Source organism: Nuphar pumila, chromosome 5 (genome assembly GCF_984573655.1).
Source record: "Nuphar pumila chromosome 5, dmNupPumi1.hap1.1, whole genome shotgun sequence".
Lineage (NCBI taxonomy): Eukaryota > Viridiplantae > Streptophyta > Magnoliopsida > Nymphaeales > Nymphaeaceae > Nuphar > Nuphar pumila.
In genome coordinates, this window is record NC_143253.1 from 48188475 (window position 1) to 48212374 (window position 23900).

General features: G+C 39.6%; 1 pseudogene; it reads left to right on the forward strand.

Moving 5' to 3' along the window:
* Positions 1–20994: 20994 nt before the first annotated feature.
* LOC149837529 (metalloendoproteinase 1-MMP pseudogene) lies at positions 20995–22987 on the forward strand (annotated as a pseudogene).
* Positions 22988–23900: the final 913 nt, after the last annotated feature.

Here is a 23900-nt window from a genome sequence, read left to right on the forward strand (position 1 = left end):
TTGTAAATGTTGTTTTTGCATTTCATGATACTAGTTGTGTAATCTTGAATGTGAGTATGACTCGGTTAATGTTGCTTCTTGAACATGTACGCTTGATTAATATGTGAAATTGCACATGTACACTCACACACTCAAAAGAAATCTGCATTGGTTAATACATGTATATGATGTAGGTACCACACATAGTGAAAATGCATATGAATGAGTAATGACATGCATATGTTTAGGTTTATGATTGCATGAGTGCACATGCTTTTGGCACTTTGGCCAAGTGTTATGAATGAAACACTACTTTGGTTTTATTATGTGGTGTATCGATGGCCTAAATGAACCATCATCAGCCTGGAGAGCCGTGGGTTTGGTTTTCTTTCACATATGTTTTTAATTGCATCACTTGAACCATATAAGACGATTTGACACATTACTACACTGTTCTAGTTGTTTATACGGGCTAGCGTCCCATAAGGGTCCCCGCAAGGGAGGATGCGGGTTTTCACTTTACTTTTGCATATGGTGTTGCAAACTTAAGGAATTGACTTAAATAAAAATATAATGAATAAGAACAGTGTAATATACATTCTGGGATATCTCATCTGGAGTATGAGAATCTTAGAGATCCGGTCTTGGAGAGACTGTGAGGATATAAAAACTCTGTGTGCTGTAATTTTGTCCCCTGAACCCGATATTGAGGTTCTTTCTCCTGGCCACGGTTTTAGGGAGAGTCTGCCACTTTACCCAGGATTAGTGTGTTTGACACAACTGTTGTTTATAGTACCAAGGAAGTGGCACTTGTGGGTGTGGGGTGTCCCTTGTTTCCCCAACATTAGATGTGTAGGTCTAATGTTCTGACGGTGATTCGGTTGAGGGCTAAGTTGGAACCCAGTAATAAAATACAAATTGTGTGTTAACTACCCTGGAAACCTACTTGACCTCAAGGATTGCACCCGTTTGGTGTATCCGCGGGCAACGGTAATTTAAAAAAGAAACTTAAAGTTGTGTGCATTTAATAGGGCATGCACATGGAAAGATGAAACTTAAATAAAAGATAACAAAAAGGAATCATGCATTGCACATAATCATGCATTTTTCTGCTATGCATTAGATCATGCATAATTGAATTGTTCTATAAATCATGATAGAATGGTGGGTGTATTGTTATTTACTTCCTAAAAAACATGCTGCAAGGTTTGGTTATTTAGTTCTTGATATATGATACTGCTTTACTGATCTCAACTGGTGAGTATATGCAATATGTCGCATGTATGAGTTGTTAGACACTGCAAATGGTTATATCTGCACTCACTCAAATCATTACATGAAATCTTATCCATATTCTTTGTCTCACCTGGTTTCTTTAGAAGTAGTTGTGCTCAGAATTTCGGTTCTGACACCCTACTTTGTTGGTTTTTCACAGAATATGGTGAACAGTGAGGTTGGACTGGCTACTGGGAATGGATGAGAGTCATACTTGGGTTTGACAGCTTCAGTAGAGGACAGAGTGACTCTTTCTTTTGTTTCAGTTCTTCTTGCTTTTTCAGTTGTTGCTTTATTTTCAGTCGAATAAAACATTGTCTCTACAATTTACTCTTACTCATAAATAAAGAAATTGTTTTGGTTCTTATGGATAATGGTTGCAAGTTCGTTAGTGGTGTTTGGGCTATCCAATGAAAATTGGAACTGTGAGGACCCTGGATCTCTAGGAAGGTTTCCGCATTGATTAAAAAAAAAAATATTCCGCATTTTCAAAGGGTATAATTTGGAGTCGTTACAGGTTTGGTATCAGAGCGCACCACAAAGACTTGCAATTTTGTCATCTTTTGAGTATTAAATTTTTTTTTTTTGTATATGAGCCCTGTCCTGAAGCGTCAACAAGTGTGACTCGTCCTTCAGAGCAGTCCTCTTCACTGGTAAGGTCATTTAATACTTTTATTTAAATTATGTAAATTTTGTGTGATTGATTGCAATTATAGTTCAATATTCTTTGGTGTGGATTTAAAAGTCTGGTTTGATTACATGAACGATTATTGTTCCTTATCAACCCTGAGGGGGTAGAATCAGTAAAAGTCTAATTTGTAGAAAGGATGTGCGTTGTAGATGTCGCATTATACCCGCAGAGGTGCTTCGTCCTCTACTGCTGCTTCCGCAAACTGGCAGGAGCAGAGGGACTTTATGATGGAGGCCATTCACACCCTGATCGAGACTATGACGGCTCAGACAACTCAAACTGCTCAAGCTCTGCAGGCTACACATGCCCTGCAGGCGGCACAGGTTGCTCAGACAGCACAAGCAGCGCAGGCAGCACAGGCAGCTGCGCGTGATCCTCCTATCGACGTTGGTTCAAACACGAGCGGCATTTCATTTGAAAGGTTCCTGAAGTTGGATCCGCCAACTTTTTCAGGAAAGGCAGACTCAGAGGCTGCCGAGAGCTGGGTCGAGGAGATTGAGCGAACGTTCGACGTCTTACCTATCCCTGAGGATAGAAATACACCTTTTGGCATGTACTGTCTGAAGGGCGATGCCAAGTAGTGGTGGGACACCCTGCGAAGGGTGAAGTTCGCCGATATGGACGTAATTCCATGGGAAGTGTTCCGGGAGGAGTTTCTGGACACGTATTTCCCTGCGTACGCTGAGAAACAGATGCAACGAAAGTTCTTTGATTTGACTCAGGGAACCATGAGTCTAGTAGATTACACTACCAAGTTTCAGAGTCTCGAGAGGTACTGCCCGAACCTCTTCAACAGCAAGAAGGCAAGAGCGGTGAAGTATGTGCACGGGTTAAAGGATGGGTTGCAAACTCGCGTCTTGACGAGTCGACCTCCTACTTTGGCCGATGCTATCGAGTCAACTACTGTTCTGACCAAGGACTGGGAGAGGTCTAGGAATGCATGACAAAAGGGAGGCATCAATGGAGGGGATGCTTCAGGCGGAAAGAGGAAGAACCCACCTGCAGGTGGAAAGACTCAGGGTGGCAAGAAGCAGCGAACCCATGAGGGGCAACAACAAGGAAAGACCCCGTCAACATGTCGTAAATGCGGCAAGAACCATCCACTAGGTTTCTGCTCGTTGTTCAAAGGAATTTGCTATCAGTACCGGCAGCCATGGCACATTGCTCCATTCTGTCCGAACAAGTCAGCGGCTCAAGAAGGACAACAACCACCTCAACCGCAACAACAGATACCTCAGCAACAACAAGGTCAGCGAAGGACTAACTGGAGGGTTTATGTCGTTACGACTACTACCCAGGACGACCAAACTGATCTGGTCTAAGGTATCTCTTAGTTGTCAATCATTAGGCTAGTGTGGTATTTAATTTTGGTACTACCCATACTTATTTAGTACGTTTTAATTTCATGGACGAAATTCTTTTAAGGGGGTAGGGATGTAATACCCAAAAAATTTAAATGATTCTATGTGATTTGGGCCTGGGATCCAAATTTTGGATCCAGGACCCATAAAGGGATTTTTACGAATAAATTTACCTTATAAATTTGATATGTATGTATAAGTGTAATAATTTTTAATTAATTGAATAATTCAAGGGATAACTATTTACAATGGTGCGTAGATGGGTCTGGGATCCACCTTTTGGATCCATATACCCATATATATATATATATAGTGATATATATTGATATATATATATATAATCATAATAAAATAAAGAAAACAGTAAATTGGGATTTGGATCCCGAGTAGCAGAGTTCGGATCCGATATCCGGAAAAGAGAATCAATGAATTTTGGAGGATTTGGGCCTCGGATCTGTTACCGTTATCGGATCCATAAAAGAATTCGTAAATAACCCACAATGGGGTGTTGAATTATACTTATAATATTAATTTTTAATTAAATAAATAATTAATAGTATTTATAAGAAAAAAGTAAATAAATTTTGGTACATAGGGTCGGACCCACAGTGGGATCCGCAAGGATCCAACTGAGGATTCGTCATTCACAGGAAAACCGGGTCCATTTTAATAATGGACCCAGCGTCACGGGTCGCGGGCTCGGACCCGGACCCGAGTTCAATGTTTAAAGGGGGCCTGATTACAAGAATCGTGCCTAGGGCATGATTCTTGCAGAGCATCAAAAGGGAGAAGGGGGTCTATTACAGAAGGTGTAACCCAACCTCGTGCTTCTCGGAGGAGAGGAGTGAGGGTGCGGTGAGATAAAAGGAGGGGGGTGGAGAGGGTTTCACCCTCTTCACTCGGCCCTCTTCTTTCCCCTCTCTCGTGCGCTCCCTGCCTTGCATCAGCCGTGGCCGCCGGTAGATCCAGAGCCATCGTCACCGACGAAGCTCTGACCATCTGCAGTCGTCAAGGGCTCCTCGAGCAACCCCCTTGTCACGGCAGTGAGTGGAGTGTCACCAGCCGACCCTGCCCTCGCGTCCCCAGCCTCCGATCGCCGGAAAAGCCACTGAAAACAGGTACGGTTCTTCTTCGAACCTGGGTGAGGAATCGAACAGGGGTTCGATTCCATACGCTGATTTGAGATGAGTTCTTGAGAAACCCCTCTTTTCTTTGATGGTGTCCTTGGGCTGGAAAAGAAATAATCAAGCGTAAATGTTGTTCCTGTTTGTACAACACGATTAAGCGAGGTCTTAAGAGAGAACTTGTTTCCTCTTTTTTATTAAACCGATATGTTGAGGATTTGGGGAAGGAGGGGAAGTGGTGTATGGAGGTGCTGACCATAATCTCTATACGGGTGAGCCCCAACCTCATGTTCTTGATTGGAAAGTTGGGTGGCTATTTCCCTCGAGAATAGTGGGGGCGAACCATGGATCACCCTCCATGGCCTGATCCCTTCTTTTTAGAAGAAAATTTTCTGTGCAAATTTATGAGCCCAACCTAGTCTTTTGCTCCTGTTGAAATCTTATTGTTTGATTTGCTTTTGCTCTTGCTGTTTCGATTTGGGTTATCAAGCCTCAGAAATCGATTTCAAATTTTGTCTTGCAATTTCATACTATGATGTGCCAAATAGGAGGACAAAATTATTAGGTACACATAGCCGACCTCCACTTTTTTGTACAGTCCCCCACATGAGTTCGCTGTAACCTGTACACTGAGCACATTTGTCATGTTGGCTCATTGAATCTTTGTATGTTTTTAAAATCTTATTGAGAATTTACTGCTGTTATTGATGTGTAGTGTAGTAATGAGACATAAATTTCTAGTTATAAGTCTCTGTTGGATATGCATGTTTTGTGAGACAAGAATATGGGATGCGTGCTGATAATAAATACAAAAGCAATCTGGTGTGATTATCGTTTTGAGTCTAATATGTGTTTTCTGTTTTGGATTCAGTTTAATTGTTTTTTTTTCTATTGATTCATGTTCAGAAATTTAAATCCTTGCTCACATGGGTTAAAAATCATATGTAAACAATAATAAAAAAAGGGAAAATGAAGCTCATTGGGTATTATGTTGGATCTGGACCCTGTTGGAAGCACCCTGATACATGTGGGTCCAACAAGGTTTAGATCCTACTAACTGCAGCTAAGCATGACGACAGATCTGCATTATAATTGGAACTTTTATTTTTCAAGAACGTGTGTTTACGATGCACTCTGAAATCCGTATTTTATGTCAGAATCCTGATTTTGGCATGTGTCGAGTAGCGCCTGTCAACTGATCAAACCTTGAAGTATATGATTATATGTTGACTGTTGTGAACTAGTTATGCTGGTTCTGGATCTGGTCCAGATTTAAAAGATTCTGCGTGTGAGCTAAATTCTGATCTGAAGAAAAGAAAAAAAAAATTGGAACCTACCTATACTTATGTGTATGTCAAGAATTCCAGACCTTGGGACTATGCTGGAATGTTTAGCTAGGAGGATGGAGGTTCGGGATTGGCAAGCCCGACCATCATCCCTAGCATGTGCTAAAGCTGACACTTCTGCCTGGAAACTTTGTAAATGTTATTTTTGCATTTCATGATACTAGTTGTGTAATCTTGAATGTGAGTATGAGTCAGTTAATGTTGCTTCTTGAACATGTATGCTTGATTAATATGTGAAATTGCACATGTACACTCACACACTCAAAAGAAATCTGCATTGGTTAATACATGTATATGATGTAGGTACCACACATAGTGAAAATGCATATGAATGAGTAATGGCATGCATATGTTTGGGTTTATGATTACATGAGTGCGCATGCTTTTGGCACTTTGGCCTAGTGTTATGAATGAAACACTACTTTGGTTTTATTATGTGGTGCATCGATGGTTTAAATGGACCATCATCGGCCTGGAGAGTCGTGGGTTTGGTTTCCTTTCACATATATTTTTAACTGCATCACTTGAACCACATAAGATGGTTTGTCACATTACTACATTGTTCTAGTTGTTTATACGGGTTGGAGTCCCGTAAGGGTCCCCGCAAAGGAGGATGCGGGTTTTCACATTACTTTTGCATATGGTGTTGCAAACTTAAGTAATTGACTTAAATAAAAATATAATGAATAATAACAGTGTAATATACGTTATGGGATATCTCATCTGGAGTATGAGAATCTTTGAAATCCGGTCTTGGGAAGACTGTGAGGATACAAAAACTCCGTGTGCTGTAATTTTATCCCATGAACCCGATATTGAGGTTCTTTCTCCTGGCCACAGTTTTAGGGAGAGTCTGTCACTTTACCCGAGAGTGCTGTGTTTGACACAACTGTTGTTTATGATACCAAGGAAGTGACACTTGTGGGCGTGGGGTGTCCCCGACATTAGATGTGGAAGTCTAATGTTCCGAATGTGATTCGGTTGAGGGCTAAGTTGGAACCCAGTAATAAAATATAATTTATGTGTTAAGCTACCCTGGAAACCTACTTGACCTCGAGGATTGTACCCGTTTGGTGTATCCGCGGGCAACGGTAATTAAAAAGAGAAACTTAAAGTTGTGTGCATTTAATAGGGCATGCACATGGAAAGATGAAACTTAAATAAAAGATAACAAAAAGGAATCATGCATTGCACATAATCATGCATTTTCCTGCTATGCATTAGATCATGCATAATTGAATTGTTCTATAAATCATGATAGAATGGTGGGTGTATTGTTATTTACTTCCTAAAAAGTATGCTGCAAGGTTTGGTTATTTAGTTCTTGATATATGATACTCTTTACTGATCTCGACTAGAGAGTATATGCAATATGTCGCATGTATGAGTTGTTAGACACTACAAATAGTTATATCTGCACTCACTCAAATCATTACATGAAATCTTATCCATGTTCTTTGTCTCACCTGGTTTCTTTAGAAGTAGTTGTGCTCAGAATTTCGGTTTTGACAACCTACTTTGTTGGTTTTTCACAGAATATGGTGAACAGTAAGGTTGGACTGGCTACTGAGAATGGATGAGAGTCATATTTGGGTTTGACAGCTTCAGCAGGGGACAGAGTGGCTCTTTCTTTTGTTTCAGTTCTTCTTGCTTTTTCAGTTGTTGCTTTATTTTCAGTCGAATAAAACATTGTCTCTACAATTTATTCTTACTCATAAATAAAGAAATAGTTTTGGTTCTTATGGATGATGGTTGCAAGTTTGTTTGTGGTGTTTGGGCTATCCAATGAAAATCAGAACTGTGAGGACCCCGGATCTCTGGGAAGGTTTTCGCATTGATTGAAAAAAAAAATATTCCGCATTTTCAAATGGTATAATTTGGGGTCGTTACACTCTGGGATTCAGACCCTAGCCATGTTAAAAACAAGGTCGTCTCTGCCTTATGTGAATTTCCAAATTGGTCCCTTGCTTTTCCTGCTATTATTGCAAAATAGTACTTCCGTCAAAGAGTTATTTGTATAACTATGGTCAAATTCTAGCCGTGGTTAAATGACCAGACAAATGACCTTTATCCCCTCTAGAGAGGACTTCCCTTTCCTGGATGTCCAATCCTCTCTCCTCTCTTCTTGATGACAACTCACCTGGATAACCCTCTCTCTCTCTCTCTCTTCAAAGCAGATAGAAAAGAGGCTGGAGTCCCTTGGCAAATTGCAGGAAAGTACCTTAAGGCTCTGTTTGGGAGGAGGCATTTGAAGGTATTTCAAAGGAGTTGGGGAATGCTTAATTACTGGATTTCAAATGAAGTGGTTTTCATGGGAGTTCTGAACTTCCTCCATTGTTTGGAAGCACCATCAAATCCCACAAGGATTCTGGCATTCAACTCCTCTTTATTCTGTATCATGTTTGGGGAACAATTTGGTGCAACATGAGCTTCATTACCATGGATCTGAGTTGGATCCAAACTAATTCATGGAAATTCAGATCCAATTCAAAATCTACTTGGTTTTCCTCAAAACTGGTATATTCACCTTTAATAAAAAAATAAATTGCTCAAAAACCTACTAAATGGAATTAAGAATGAAATAGAAAATTAATTAAACCCGCTCAACTATCACTTTCTATTGTTTCGATTAAGACCCTTAAATTTTCAATGTAAAAATGATAAAAAATATTGTTTTACCGGGTATGACCCAGGTCTAGTTCATGTAGTTCTTATCAGGTTCGGGTATGGTTTTTCTTATGGTTGGTCCTATTAAACTCGGGTCTGGACCCAATACCATACCCAAAAATCGGGTCCAGGTCTGGTTCCACCTGGGTCCGAACCAAACCCGACCCGGTTGACACCCCTAGTAAATACCTCAAAAAAAGCGGATTTGGGAGGCCCTGATTCCATGCCTAAAATCATGGTTCCCATGGATCCCTACTTCCAAACACTTCTTGTGGACCCTAGGTTTCCTTAACGGGCTGTAACCTTCTTCGATTTCGTCCGGTTCCGGCCGATACCATCCTCCCAAACGCAGCTTAATTGAAGGTGGAAACATTTGATTTTTTGCCTCCTTTTTGGCATGGGTTAGGATTTCATGTGCATTTGTTTTGATTGAGGGTTAGGGGGGATCAGGTGCAATGCGATTGCACACTTTTAGTGTGCTTCTTCACTTGATCACCCTCCATTTGAGATACAGCCTGTCAGCTGTGGGGCCCAATCAATGATGGAGGGTGATCAGGTGTAACAGCAGCACAGTACAAGTGTTCAATTACATCCCTCGGGTTTAGGTGCATTTTTTTCTTAATATTTTGAATGTTTGATCTTTTCATATATATTAATTATTTTTATTTTACATATTTTGAAGCTAACGTCCAATTAATTTATGCTACTAGTGTACGATTTTTGATTAATTTCTTTTAGAATTGCTGAATTTCTGGTTTTGAAAATTTCTGTCTTTGACGTTTGGATTTTTAAAATTTCATTTTAATATATGAATTTTTTATTTTATAGATTTTGTGAATTTTGAATTTCTATAAAAAAAAATTCATAAATTCAATTTTGAAATTATTATATTATTAGAAATTTTGATTTTTTTACCATATTAATCTTTTGAAATTTGATTTCTTTTCTTTTCTTTTTTTGGATAAGCAAAGCTGGGGTCAGGCAGGCCCCCCACCAGATTACAAAGCGTATGATAAAAAAAAAATTCATTTAATTATGTTTAAAATTTTCCAGGTATTTATTATATATATATATATATATATATATATATATATATATATATATATATATATATATATATATTTTTATTGTCTGCATATTAACTCATCCCTTATTTATGTTTCTTTTTTCACAAAATCACCCTTCTACAGAATGCCAAGGTGTTGATTTTTGGTTATTTTTGCAAAATCGTCCTAACTAATGGATGTTTTGCAAAAAAGATCCTTCAATGAGGGTAAAATGTTCATTGTGTGGGCATCTAACGGCTGCAGTCACATGATGGGGATGGCTCTCAACATTTAAGGATGATTTTACAAGGGTTAAGCAAAAGAGAGGGATGAATTTACAAAATCGGACAAGACAAGGACCATTGTTTGCAAATAGGGATGGCAGTGGACCGGGGCGGCGGGGGACAAGGTCTCCACCCCCGCCCCGTTTCAAAATCTGAACCTTCATCCCCATTTCATGTCCTTCATCCCTGGTCCAAACAAGGGTGAGGCGGTGCGGGGCCCCGTTTCCCCTCGGTCTATAGTCATTCTTTAAAGGATTGTGGACGGGACGGGACGGGGTGGGGAAAGGCAGGGATTGAGATGGGGATGGGGCGGGGCGGGGGAACGCGTAAGTCCATCCCCGCCTCCGTCCCCGCACGGGGATAGATTTTAACCTTCATCCCCGCCTCCATCCCCGTTTCATGCCCTTCATCCCCAGTCCAAACGGGGCGGGGCCCGTTGTCCCCCGGTCCACTGCCATCCCTATTTGCAAATCGGCCATAAGGCAGGGACTAATTTGCAATAAAACAGTATTTTTTATCGTTCTTTTGAATCATCTGATTCTTTATTATTCACAAGAAGTTCCAAATATTGCCTGGCCTGTCACGTTAATTACTGTTGTGGTGCTTTCCCATGTGGCTAAGGTTTCAACATAAGCAGTTTTCTATATGTTTTCAAGTCAAGCTCATAAAAAATAGTTAACAGAAAACGAGTCGAGCACGAACAAAGGGTGCTTGCCTCGGTTCGGCTCGTGTAAGCTCGTATGAATATAAGATACATAATTTAAGTGCAGTATTTATCATAACAATTATCTTTGTTCAGCTGGTTAGTCTATGAGGCATGTGATGGAGAGGTTTAAATCCCATTGTTTGACCTTATGCAATGCTTTTTCTTTTACAGGAAGCCAGCTGGTGGCTCAGCTCAACTGACTCGAGCTCGGCTCATCTACTTATGAACACGAACCGAGTTAGATGGTAAACGAGCCAAGGTTGAACAATCTGGGCTTAGCTCGTCTCCTTTACCAGCCCTAGTCACAATAATTAGAAATTTCTCAGGGGAGAAAAAAAAACCTTATGACTAATAAAATTTTATTTTTGTGAAATGCCAAAAAATTCCGGGGATATTTAAAATAAAACTTTAGAATCACTATCAAATATCGTACTTTTTTGTCTTTTAATCTGATAATGCCCTATTAGCTATTCAAATAATTGTACTACTTTCCGTGAAAAAAAGGAAACGGTACTACTTAGTGCACCTTGGATTCTCATTGTAAAAGGTGAAAATTTCCCCTCTAATATTTCTTTTCTAATCCCACATTTATAGCTGCCTATGTGCACCAGTGTGACAAATATCGCCAGATTTATGAAAATCTCGCGATAATATCACGAGAAATTGCCTGAAAGTTTAGAACGGCAATTTCTCGCCAGATTTACAAAATATGTGCATGCCTATGTGCACATGAAAATGCCTTGTGCAATTAAGATTAGCATATCTTTAAGATAAGATTGAATGATTAATTGCCTAAAAATGCATCACACCCTTTATAGAAAGAAACTATGTTCATGGTTTAGTTCATGATGCTCATACTTGTTGAGTCAATCCTTCATTTTAAGCATCATAACTCAAAACTAACGGTCCAAATGTCTGCAGTAGGATTACTATTCATAATAGGCTTAAAATTTACCATTCAAAGTAACATACACGATAATATGGATTATCACAAGCCCACATAAGGGAGATTCATGTTGTATTGGAGGGCCAAGTTCATGCAATTAGGTAACACGATGGGTTAAGTGTGCCTTTTAATGCATATATCAATTTGAAAAACTGATGGGCATATAACATCACCTTATACGAATTGTAGGTCCACCTATAATTGTGATATCTCAGGCCCACGTCTGGAAGTTAAATATTCGTTTTCACGTGTTATATTTGTTTTTCAATTTAAGAACAGGACATGGTTGTAGCTGTCATGTTTGTTTTATCCTATGGAATGTCAGACTCAACTAGTTCCAAACTTTCTATAATTTTATGTCCAAAACCAAGTGGGTCAGATGCCAATATCATTTTGATATATATTAGATCCAATTCTGTGTATCGTATACAAATCCTAACTGTGTAGATGTGTGATATTTGATCTACAACTGAACAAAGATCCTGTCTCTATATTTTAGTATAATTGAATTATATTGAATTTGACACTAGGGTGAAAGCATTTACTTAAGTAAATAATCTTTAAGTTATAGGCACTAGGGTGAAAGCATTTTCTCAGGAGAGAGAGAGAGAGAGAGAGAGAGCAAAATTATAGGCACTAGGGTGAAACTCAGGAATTCAAGTCACATGGGGAATGCTGTGACATCAAATCTGATAGAACTCAAATTGACTTTGCGATCCAGTTTTCCAGTGATGGGAAAACAAATGGTATGTTTGGTTCAGATTTAGCCTTACAAGAGAACATGTTCAAGATCATACGAAAATGAATCACTTTCTTGCTTTTCAAACGTGTTTATGTTTTAGCTTTTACGGCTTTATGTTGAAAAAATAAACTGTTAGTATCTTTCTTTCTTTTTATTGAAACAAATTAATTTACAGGTACAAGAACATGGTGATTACACGAGTCGTGAGGCAAGCAATTAATCCCCTCATTAATACATGAAATCATCAAGTCTAAAACTCGAGTGACAGTTCATTGAATTTGTTAAAATACAGTTCCAGGCACCTCCTGTCCATGCCTTTAAACCCTATGCACACATGATTGGCAATATAGCAAGTTACTTGGAGTTAGGGATGGCAGTGGGGCGGGGCGGGGCGGGGCCGGGGACAAGGTCTCCACCCCCGCCCCGCCTCAAGATTTTATCCTCCACCCCCGCCTCCATCCCCGGCGGGGAATGGATTTTATCCTCCATCCCCGTTTCATGTCCTCCATCCCTGGTTCAAACGGGGAAGAGGCGGGGCGGGGCGGGGATATTGCGGGGGAAAAGTGGTTGGGGCGGGGATGGGGCGGGGTGGGGAAAAATGCACGTCCATCCCCGCCTCCACCCCCGGACGGGGATGGATTTTAACCTTCGTCCCCGCCTCCATCCCCGTTTCATACCCTTCATCCCTGGTCCAATCGGGGTGGGGCCCCACTTTCCCCCGGTCCACTGCCATCCCTACTTGGAGTTGACATTAAAAGAGTCCTGATCCACTCATCCCCTAAGTCATCCCTATCTTCATTACCTCCTTTGGAATTCCATTGATGCAAGTTGTTTTGTTCAAATCGGACTCCATAGATGTGATCTGCATAGTCCAATTAGTGAAGATCAACACTTGAATCGCCCAAATCCAACTTGTTTGTAGGATTATTTGGCAATTCAAAAATCAACGGTTGAGAAAACACAAGAACATCTTGATAAAGAGGCATGGTGATGGAGGTAGGTGTAACGGAAGATATTTGCTGAGGAGGCTTAAAAGATTCCTTGTAACTGGGAAACAGAGGTGCTTCAGCTTCAGCCAACGCAAGATCGTAGAGCAATGCCTTTTCTAGTGAGGCAATAGTCCTTTTTTTTATTTTTTTATTTAATAAAGGACATCTTTGAAATAGTCATTAATTTGAAATATCATGGTACCTTATTGTGATGGCGTAAATACGAAATTAGGGTTGCCAGTTAAAGATATTTCTATAAATAATAATAGGAAATTGTTGTCGGTGGGCAGCATGCCGGGGACCACTGAATGGAGATCACAAAAATAACCTTGAGGTGAGACAATCGACTTTTTATACGATGTTAGTATGAAAATAATCCAAAAAAATAAAGAAATTCTCATTGTAGATCAGGTTTCTTTTTTTAATGAATAAAATGAAGTTGTATGAACAAGATAAGTTTCACGATGTTTCAGTTTCATTAACTTCACATATTTGGTTGTGCTAAATTCACAGTATGCATGTGAATAGTGGCAGATCTACCATTTTGCTTAAAAAAAAGGAGGATAACATTTTTTTTATAATAAAATAAAATATAAAACTAAAATATAAAGGGGGCAATATAAATTTTTATAATAAAATAATAAAATTTTTCAAAAGAGAGGGGCTCAACCCCCCTTTTTGCCCCTGGATTCGCCTTTGTATACTAAGTTACTTTGAAAGTTTCAATGAACTTTGATATTCACAAATATAGTTATACTGATTTTTTGAGGTCTGCAAAAAAAAAATGGCGCGAATTTACTTTTTAGTGACGTGGTATAATACAACCGAAAAGTCTATCTTTCAGAAGACATTTCTTCTTAACAAATCAACCGAAAAGTCTATCTTTCAGAAGACATTTCGTCTTAACAAATCATCAAATCAAGACGATCTTGGAGACATTGAAAAACTAATGTGTTGATATGTCTAAGTCATTTTTATTGAGTTTTTGAATTTTTGGTACACGTGATCAGAAAATATTATAGAATAATTCTGTTAGGGGCAGTCTTGCCTGTTTCGAAACATTGTCGGGACTCTATCTTAGGAGAGGGTGGTGTATGTTCCCCCCCCCCCCAATGATTCACTGAATCCCACGTCTGTGTTCAGGGCTTTGAATGAGCACCACGTATACAAGCACATGGGGCTCGTATTCCCGTGTATGTTGACATAACTTTGCATCGGACTCTGGTGTTGTTGCAAAGACTTAAGTACCCTTTCTTGCTATTCTACTCATAAAGTGATGGTTTGAGAAAATAACAAAAATGTCCTTCATTCAAAAAAAAAACAAATAGTTCAAAAAAAGGACAAACATGTCCTCTATCCAAAAAGTCGAGGATGATGTTGACTCTTCAAAGTCTTCTTCTTCTTTCTCCGTTCAAAAAAAGGACAAACATGTCCTCCATCCAAAAAGTCGAGAATGATGTTGACTATTCAAAGTCTTCTTCTTCTTTCTCCGTAAAACACTGTAAAACCCTTTCTCTCTCTAGAAAAGAAATCAAGGGAGACAAAGAGTTCTCCTTGGAGAAGGCCATGAACATCAACCCTCTCACTCTCTCTCCCTTCTCTCTCTACTTTTGTACACATCTAACAGACGATCCTACATTGCTTCATCAAACACCGACTAACCTGCACACTGACTGCAGCATCGTTCAACTTGAAGAGTTGTGGAGTCTGATTTAGAGTTTTTACCCTTACAGAAGGGGGGTCTGAGGGCTCCTCCCATCGTGGGTAGCATCATTCAACTTTATTCGTTGTGGAGCCCGATTTAGAGTTTTTGCCTTTACAGGAGGGAGGTCCGGGGGCTCCCCCCCGGTGCGAATCCTGCGATTTGTAGTGTTATCGGACTTTTCTACAACGATTTGTAGTATTTTCGGGTCTCCAACGAGTCCCACAACGATTTATAGTGTTATCCAGCTTTTCAACAGTGATTTGTAGTGTCTTCCGCAAATCGCTATAGCGATTTATAGTGTTTTTGGATCTCACTAGAGCGATTTGTAGTGTCTTCCGCAAATCGATATAGCGATTTATAGTGTTTTTGGATCTCACTATAGCGATTTGTAGTGTCTTCCGCAAATCACTATAGCGATTTATAGTATTATTCAGTAAGCAAATCGCTGTAAATCGCTACCCGAATTAGGACCAACTTGTCAGGGCCATATCTCTCTAACTGGAGGTCATATTCCAAATCTGTAAAAAGTGGTGTCTTTGTTATTGAGTCTAGTTTATTTTTGTAAATTTTAAGCAAATTCTATTATAATTTCATTCCTCATTTTAACTAAAAACCAGACCCTTATTATTTTGTGTTATTTGAGTTGCACAACACCATTCTCGCTTGACATCCATATCTTGATTTTGGCATGCTCCCTGTTGGATTTTTCATTGATTTCTTTCAACCTTGCTTGGAACAAACATATGTCTTTCTCACCACGACACCCTGTGCATTTTTTGACCACGACACCCGGGACCCGTGCCGGGGGGGAGCCCCTGGACCCCCCTCCTGTAAGGGCAAAAACTCTAAATCAGGCTCCACCATTAATCAAGTTGAACGATGCTACCCACGCTGGGAGGAGCCCCCAAACCCTTCTCATGTAAGGGCAAAAACTCTAAATCAGGCTCCACAACGAATCAAGTTGAACGATGCTATCCACGTTGGGAGGAGCCCCCAAACCCTTCTCATATAAGGGCAAAAACTCTAAATCAAGCTCCACAACTCATCAAGTTGAATGATGCTACCCACGCTGGGAGGAGCCCTCAGACCCACCTTCTATAAGGGTAAAAACTCTGAATCAGACTCCATAACTCTTCAAGTTGAATGATGCTACCCACGCTGGGAGGAGCCCTCAGACCCCCCTTTCTGTAAGGGTAAAAACTCTAAATCAGACTCCACAACTCTTCAAGTTGAATGATGCTACCCACGCTGAGAGGAGCCCCCAGACCCCTCTCCTGTAAGGGTAAAAACTCTTAATCAGGATCTAAACTCATTTAGTTGAATGATGCTACTCACGCTGGGATGAGCCCCCAAACCCTCCTCCTGTAAGGGTAAAAACTCTGAATCAAGCTCCACAACAGTCAATGTGCAGGTCAGTCGGTGCTTGATGGAGCAATGTAGGATCTTTTGCTGGATGTGCACAGAAGCAGAAATAGAAGAGAGAGAGAGTGAGAGGGTTGATGTTCATGGCCTCCTCCAGAGGAGATTTCTTTCTCGGATAATCGTGCAGTGCAGAGACTAGGTCTTAAATAATCATCTTCGGGGCACTTAAGTCTTTACAACCACTCCTTTTAAAGAATCGTCATTTTTTTTTGCACCAATGGAGGAGGGGGTACTTAAGTCTTTGCAATCGCATCAAACTCCAACGCTAATTAATGCTGACAAACATGGGGATACGAGACGCACATGCTTACATACGTGGTGCTCTTTGGGACCCCGAACATGAGATGTAGCTAACTGCCCTGTTTGGGGGGGGACATATAACCTGCTTCGCTATCTTAGTGTTGATTCATCCTTTTCAGTGATTCAGATATCAGTGGAAAGATATTTCTGTCTGGTTTATTTATTCTTTTTTGTGTTTTCCTAAAATCCTTTAATTTTTTAATAAAAATCAGTAAAGTTTGCTAAAAAAAATTGTATTTCCTGATAAAATTGCCATATCTAGAAGTTAAAATTGATCATTTTAATGATCAACATTTGTGGTTTTGGACATGGAATAAATTTTGGCAAAATTCTAAGTTTTTTTTTTTCTGAAGAACACGTCATTTTTTGTTAAACAGTAAGAAACCGGTCTGTTCTTGAGTAATAATACCTGACTCACTTTTATTTGTCACATACAAATAGTTCTATGCAACTTGACGATCGAACCGGCCCACATAATAAAATTTGTGCCCAAACCCGTTTCATATCTTACCAGAACTTAACTTACCCAAAACGAAACCGACTAAAACCTGAACACCTTTCAAGCAATGTTCCCTAAATTTTGGTAAGCTTTTCACTTCACGTGTGTTTATATTGGAGTTAATTTGTTAATATGTACTGTTAAATAATGATGTCCGTCCCCATTAGATAATGGGTCTGCCAAAACACCTACCTCTTCATACCTGAACTCACCAACAAGACTGTTATAATGATCTCAGTCATACTTAAACCTGAAATTTAATTCAAATAAAATTGGATCTTGTACGATCCAATTTTTAGACTCAATTAAAAATTGGGTCTATTTAAAACCAAACCAATTTTCACACAACCCAATTTATACCCAAGCCCATTAACCCATTACGTATTTTATGATTTCTGTCATAACCAGACCCAGACCAAAAGAAATAAACTCGAGTCGGGTATGGGTTTTAATTTTTGGACCTGTTTTTAAAAAATGGGGCTGACAAAAACCAGCAGAACCCAACCCTAACCGACATAGTCATGAAAACCCTAGAAGGGATCCAATGGGGGTGACCTGTTGGGAAAGGAGCACACGCAAATTAAGTGCCCCATTTTCAAAAACTTATAACATTGAGATGCATGAGGCCATCACGTGTTCTGTTATGCTTATGCCCCCTTGTGTTACCGGGTCATTATTTTTTTTTGTCACCTTCCATGCTTGGAAGTTTGCATGCATGAAGAATATTTTCCTACGTGATGGGTTATTGGAAAGGCCCACGTTTTAATATATATATATATATATATATATATATATATATTAAAATGGGTCGGTGCTGAGCCCATTTGGTGTTAAACTGGAGATAAAGTGCGCTGATCATCCAATGCATGTGTTGATGGAGGGTTAGGGCGAAAAAAAAAATTTACATCTGAGACTTTTACTAGCGCTTTTAGTGAACTATTAAAGACCTTTTTCAAAAAATGTGCTTGGTTTTTAATGTGCCACTAAAAGTCTTTGTGCTAAAAAATGCATTTTTGTCATGATTTTTTGCGTTTTTTGCATGCTTTAGCTCGTTTTAGCATATGTGGTTTAATTAGCACAGACCCATTACTCTCTCTCTCTCTCTCTCTCTCTCTCTCTATATATATATATATATATTCATCCTTATTATGAAAAATGCTAAAGCTATGATAGAATCATGATACACAGAAAATTGACATGGATTTGAATTTATAAGGACTCTTGTTTAGGAATTTGTAGTGATAAAGTAAATCTTGGTAATATTTTTTACATAATAAAGAAGAAATTGCCTCAAACTTGTAATGAGTCCGGTCCGACCATTTAGTGTACCTGTTATATACTTCCAGACAAATAAACTTTAATAATTTTCCGACAGAGAACATATTTCTTTGTCTTTTAATCTGGACCGATAAAAAGAATCTCCCAAAATGGTCTACGTCCAGTCAAACACTTGATGAGGACGTCTATGACTGACAGGACAATTTTACTAGTGAGGGCTCCTTCTAGAAATGATGAAAATCTTTGCTCCAAATAACTATCCTTCAAGCTTGGTAGACAAATGTATTATAAATGTTTATTGCAGCATGTTTCTTTAATATATATATATATATATGTGTGTGGTAACGTGTATCTTGAAACCCCACAAGGTGATCTCTCAATGCACCTGGCTAGGTGGGTTGGCTTAAGGCTTCCAAGTTGAAGGTGGTCAAGAGTTCTATGTCGGCCAGTGTGCATGCATTCATTGCCACAAGTTCTCGTGGAGTTTTACACTAGCTAGAAACACAGCCAATGTGAGTGACACCTCTTGGCCCGTAACGGGATACCTAAACATTTGGTACGTTAAATAAAGAAAATAAAATATGTACTTGAAATCATGCCCACAAATCTTTCTATTGGAATTTTTCTCCACCAAACAATTTATGATTAATTAAACACTAAATTTTATTTCTTAAAGATACCAAAAGTTCTATAGAGGTTAAAGAAAAAAGTTTGAAGAAAAAATTAACGTTTACAAGGAAATTTTGAAAAAATGGTGTTGCCTTTGTCTTGAATTTATCATAATAAAAGGGACCATGTTGAAGAAAATAAAATCATGGTACCTAGAAAATTAAGTTTGTATTATTTTGAATTTACAACCGTCTTTAAGTTTTGCCCATAGTTATTGGAAACTTCTAAAAAAGTTAGAAACCCACTTGCCAAGAAACTTGCTTCAAAGGGCTAAACAATGCATTTCTTTCTTGCTTTTGAAATTTTATGAGGGGCTCTTTTTTCTCAATTTAAAATCATAATTTGATTGATGTTGAAAATACATGTTCCGTGTTAGAAGAATTATTTTTTCTTTTCAAAAAATATTTTTTATTTTAAAACATGCACATGATGAATATTTTATTGGGGCAAAAGTCTTTAAAATATACTTGAGTAAAAATGCTGGTTATTTTATGTCAATTCTAAAGGTTGCCAAACTAGAAAGTGAAAGCATAAAATGATTCAGGAAGCAGAAGCGAGAAGCTAGACATTTTAAATTTGATAAGAAGCAAGAAGCCAAAAATAAAAAATAAACTGATATGAGAATTAAATGATAATGAAAATAGAATGCAATAAAAACTAAAATAAAAATGATTATCTTATATTTCATAATTTTTTTTTAGTATAAGGATTAAATTTTTGTCAAAATAAAAAAATGATGACTACCAATTTAAAGAAGACACATGGAAAGAGAGTAGGAAGTGTGAGATGAAACACATACAAAATATGAAAAGAAGCGCGAGAGAACACATACAAAGCATGTAAAAAGCATAGAAGAAGCGTAAGAAATCGAGATTTTCATCAAGTTTCAGAAATGATCTAGGAGTATCGTACTTTCGAAGCAAGTTTTCAAGAATTATGCTTTTCACTCGTGGAAGATATATAGAGTGGAATATGTTTCATCTTGTATAGTTTTCAATTCATCATTTTGTGTAGAGTGCTAGTCAACCACTCAAGGAAGGACAAACCCCCGGATTGCTCTCCTATGTTATAAATGGAGAGTCTCTATAGCTCTATTAATTATTCGTTAATATACTGGTAGGGGTCAAAAAAAAAAACAGAATTATGCTTCCCAAATCTGGTCACTTTACACTTTAATTTTCTCGTTTTTTTTTCGATGGATAAGCTGGGGGAATGGAATTAAACACTTTAAGTGTGCGTGCTGCTGTACCTCATCACCCACATCGGCTGTTGGGCCCCACATCTGATAGAATGTGACCCAAAGATGGTGGGTGATCAGGTGCGAAAGCACAATAAAAGTGTGAGATCACATTGCACCGGATCCTCCCTCGGGGGAATGAGCAAGTATATTTATTGCCTCTTACAATAGGTACAAGGTTACATACTATACCTCCAAGTTATCGCTTCTTCCTTCTTATACTTCCCAAATACTTTACACTTTTAAGTCATTTTTGAATGCCCGATTCACGACTTCATGCATTGATTTTCGTACCCAGTTCTTACTCTAGTAACTAAGGTAACTATGGTTTTACCATTTGTCATGATAAACCCAAAAATCTTGGTGATATGAGAAGAAATGGAATGAAACTTGCAATGGGTCCAACAGTCATCGTACTTCTTTGTCTTTTAATCTGGAACCAACCAAACGGTGCTCGAGTGCACCACGTTCCGACGAAACACAAGATGAGGATGGCTAATTTAGTGCTCAAAGAAATAACTCCGATAGTCGGTGCTCTCTCTCTCTCTCTCTCTCAAAGCTTAGAAAATAATCCTCCAAACAACTCTCTTTTTAAACTCCCGTTATCCCAAGCATGTCTATAAATGCACGTACCTACACACACCTCATGCACTCGAAACCCATCAAAGACCAACTCCCCAAGACACTCTTTCCTTTTTTTAAGTAAACTTCCCAAAACATTCACAAGCATGCATCTCAAGTCTTTAGCAGCAGTGTTGCTGTTGGCCCTCACTCTGGGCTTCGCCGGTGGAAAGGTTGGTGGTGGTGTTGGTGGTCCTGCTGATCGAGCCAACCCTCTGTGGGTGAAGTTTCACCGCATGGTTGGCAGCCACAGAGGGCAGAACGTCGCCGGGATCGGCCTGATGAAGCAGCTCCTCCACCGATTCGGCTACCTCGACGATGGCGCGATCTACTCCGACGAATTCGATGCGGATCTGGAGGCCGCTGTCAGAGAGTACCAGCAGTACTTCGGGCTGAGCGTCAGCGGGGTGCTGGATGCCCCCACGGTGGGGCTATTGGCCCGGCCGAGGTGTGGCAACAAGGATGTGCGCATTGGCCACAACATGGACGAACTCAACGGCACGGTGTCCTCCATGAGGATGAACCATGCTGCCGTAAACTTCACCACCCTTCCCAACGAGACCCAGTGGTCGCGGGACACGCTGACGTACGCCTTCTCTGCTTTGAACCAGCGGCATGGCGAGGGTCATCTGAGGGCAGTGTTCGCTCGCGCGTTCGAGAGGTGGGCAGCAGTCTCCAACATCAGGTTTGTCGAGAGACACTTTATTTTGAACTAAAGAAGTCATGGAACTATTGAGGCGAAAATATTTTCCCATCTTTACATACATGGGCGGTGGATGGTGGTCCACGTGTGTGAGGGACATAATAAATGTTTGTATGAGTTTTTGCAACTCTAACATTAGGTGGAAAGGGCCTTTAGTGACGTTTTTAAGCACCACTATGTCTGATTTTTGCCCAAATCTTTAACGACACTTTAAAACTGCCACTAAAAGTCATTTTTAATGCTATAGCGCACTAAAAGACCAACATGCATCCATTCCGTCAGATAGCTCTCTCTCTCTCTCTCTCTCTCTCTCTCTCTCTCTCTCTCTCTCTATATATATATATATATATATATATATATATATATATATATATATATATATATATATATATATATATATATATGAAAAGTCATAGGTGTTGTTGTAATCACTCATTTTGACACTATATGTGTATTCAGCAGTCTTTTTGCTAAGGATCGTATATTGAAGATAAAATGTCTCTGTCTCTCTCCATCTACTGTTGGGCCTCACAGTTGACAAGCTGTATCCTGTAAATGAAGGGGATCAGGTGCACAGCAGCACATTAAAAGTGTGCAATCACATTGCACCTGATCTCAATTCCTGAATTTGAACAACCATATTGAGAACCTCCCATTCTGACATCTACTTGAATCTTCATTTGAATGTTGACCTTTTTTTCTCCATGAGCTGAAACCACCCCGGGATCAGAGACCTAGTCATGCTGCCTTTGTCTGCCTGTACTTACGGTTATTTTCCCAATGGTGTAAACCCATGGTGAACTCCTTGCCCCTAGGGGATCGCCTTGCTTCGGAGCATAATACCCTCGTCCTTTCTTACATGCAAGGGGCTGATGCCCATGGGAATGGAACCCTGAACTCGGTCTAGCAGACCAGCCCCCCTCCCACTACCCCATACCCCTTAAGGCAATGTTATTGTTGACCATTATCCATATTGCTTTCCTTCAAGCATTCTCTAGTTCCTCTCTCATTCCATGCTTAACAACATTTGAAACAGGTTCACCGAGGCACCAGACTTCTGGTCTGCTGATATCCGGATTCAGTTCATGTCAGGGTATCACGGGGATGACTACCCATTTGATGGAAGAGGGGGAGTCCTGGGGTATGCGTATGGGCCTGAGGACGGGAGATTCCATATTGATGCAGATGATAGGTTCGCGATTGATGCATCAGATTTGGCGAAGCCGTTCACATTCGATCTCGAGTCCATGGCTGTCCACGAGATCGGCCACTTGCTTGGCCTACACCATACTTCTATTGAAGGAGCAATCATGTATCCCTACCTCCCTGTTCACCAAAAGAAGGTGGGGCTGCATGCACATGATATCCAGGGAATCCAGGACATGTATGGTCCTTGATAAAGGTGCAACAGATAGCCTTTGGTTTGTAAATGATTAAATAAGCTCTACAACTTGCCATCACTTGGTGGGTTTCGGAGTTTGAAGATGTGTTGTGGGTGTTCATTTCTGTAAGACTTGCGGCTAGGTTATGTGGTTCTGGGTATGTGCTATCGGTTGTAAGGCCTCCTTGTGGGACTTTGTGCTGTTAAAAATAAGTACCAAGCAAGGACATCTTTTTTTCCTTTTAATAGCTGGGGATGACTTGTTTATTAATCAAAGGCAAGTACAAGAACAATGGTGACAAAGGCCAAATAATGTCCTTAAGGCAAAACTCATAATTACTTAAACAAGAAATAGAAAGATTATTACCATTGCCAGCCATGACGTGATGGTTACCATGACAGGGCAGAGAAGAGCTAATGAACATGCACCATTGGTAATATGATTTATAGCTTCAGTATTACAAAACCATTCTTCATCTCCAAGTGACTCCATCGACATTGCAACAAAAATGATGAGGTTGATTTTCAGTTTGAGTTGCACGGTTAAAACGATCCTTGCAATATATAGTATTATGGCCATGCAATATATAGTATTATGGCCCATAAGATGACAAATCTGACATCCACCATTAGTGTTGTGGTTTTGAAAGTTTTAATTGCTGGTTTGATTATTTCAAAAAAATTGATAATTTTGTCTCCTATTTGCATAACCTCCTTGACTTTCATCTGTTGAGTTCCATCTGCCAAAGGAAAGAAAAATGCTATACAGACTCCCAAGGAGTCAGTAGAATGCTGACCAAGAATCTTCCCAATTCATTTGGAAGGCATCTATTGGTGGAATCTACTCCACCGCCGGTTTCTACAAGAGGGAAAATCGTGGGCTCTCTTTTTTCTCATTCCTTATCTTTTTTTTACTTTGGGAAGGGTTA